General features: G+C 40.1%; 1 pseudogene; it reads left to right on the top strand.

The window, feature by feature from the left end:
• LOC102847366 overlaps positions 1 to 1,957 on the top strand; it is a 34,449-nt pseudogene that overhangs the window by 17,810 nt on the left and 14,682 nt on the right.

Here is a 1,957-nt window from a genome sequence, read left to right on the forward strand (position 1 = left end):
TTAACATATGCAGCCCTTGATGCACTCATCAGTCCATGCCAGGAAATTTGGAGGACAGCTGTCTGGCCAACCGATTGGAAGAGGCCCATATTTGTTCCCATTCCCAACTGATGATCCAACTGAATGTGGAAATTATTGAACAATATCATTGATATCACATGCGAGCAAAATATTGTTTAAAATCATTCAAAAAATGGCTATAACCGTACATAGATAGGGAATTTCCAGAAGTTCAAGCAAGATAGAAGAGGCCATGGCATCAGGGATATCATTGCTGATGTTAGAAGTAAAGAATATAAGAAGAATGTCTATTTATGCTGTATTGACTATGCAAAGGCATTAGACTGTGTGGATCATAAGGAGTTACAACCAACATTGAGAAGAATGGGAATCTCAGAGCACTTAATTGTGCTCATGCAAAACTTATACCTAGACCAAGAGGCTGTCATGAAAACAGAGCAGGTTTTGAAATTAAGAAGGAAGTGCATCAGGGTTGTATTCTCCCTTCATACCTATTTAGCCTGTATGCTGAACAAATTATTCAAGAAGCAGGACTCTATGAAGAAGAATGTGGCATCAGAATTGGCGAAGACTCATCAATAACCTGCACTGCACAGATGACACAATCTTACTTGCTGAAAGTGAAGAGGACTTGAAGCACTTGGAGAATATCAAAGAATTCAGACTTCAGTACAGATAGCATCTCAATGTCAAGAAAACAAAAAATCTTACCACTGGACTGATAGGCAACATGATAGATGGAGAAAAGATTGAAACTGTCAACAACTTCATCTTGGATCCGCAATCAACATCCTTGGTACCAGCAGTCAGGAAATCAGGAGACATATTACACTGGCAAAGTCTGCAGTTAGGGACCTCTCCAAATTATTGAGGTGCAATGATGTCAGGTTGAAGATTAAGGTACATTCAGTTCAGGCCATGGTCTTCCAATCTGTCTGCTATCTGTCTGAGAGTTTGACAGTCAGTAAGGATAACAAAAGAAGAATTGATCCCTTTGAGCTGTGGTGTTGGAGAAGAGTACTGAACATCCTGTGGATTGCCAAAAGAACAAATATATCTTGGAGAAGGTGCAGTTGGGGAGCTTTTGGAGGCAAACGTGATAAAGCTCATCTCCTATACTTTCAGGCATGTTGCTAGGAGGGGCTTTTCCTTGGAGAGGGAAATGATGTTCTAAAGAGCAGAGGGTTGGTGCAGGAGAGGTACACCCTCAACCAGGTGGATTGACACAGTGACTGCCGCTAGGGCTTCTAGTGTATCAGGAGTATGAGGACACACAGGGTAAGACAGAGTTCAGATCTGTTGTTAATATGGGTTGCTATGGGTTGTACTTGACTTGAGAGCACCTAACAACAACATTAATATGATTAGGAGAGCAACCTAGGTCTCGAAATGGCAATTCAGAATGTTTAAATTTCTTAATGTTAGAGTTGTTATTTTCTGAAATCAGCTCAGCCCTTTGACCCTACCTTCATCCTGTCTTCTGCTCCTTGCAATGTGATCTGCTCCATCCTCTTCAATGAGCGTTTCCAGTACAAGGATGAGAATTTCCTCAACCTGATGAATTTGTTAAATGAAGTCTTTAAACTTGTAAACTCTCCATGGAGCCAGGTAAGGCTAAGACTGTATCTGCATATATTTTTTTAAGTGAAATTTTATATTAATTGTGATTTTAATGAACGTTTACAGAGACGTTAGATTTCCATTCATTCACTGTTACATATTTTACCTCCTCTTCCTCCCTTCCCCCCTCTCCTTGGAGGACATTGTACTACGTGAAATATCTTAGTCACAAAAGGTCAAATACTGCATAGCACCACTGTTACAAAGCAGGTCTGACATGGAGGGTTGGGAAGAAAATAGGATAAGAGTGGATAGATAATGAGTATTGCATTGAAACAGATGAAGGAAAGAACTGTTTAAAAGGAATATTTGAGGT

This window comes from Elephantulus edwardii, unplaced genomic scaffold (genome assembly GCF_000299155.1).
Source record: "Elephantulus edwardii isolate Elephantulus edwardi_28Jun2011 unplaced genomic scaffold, EleEdw1.0 scaffold00006, whole genome shotgun sequence".
Classification (NCBI taxonomy): Eukaryota; Metazoa; Chordata; class Mammalia; order Macroscelidea; family Macroscelididae; genus Elephantulus; species Elephantulus edwardii.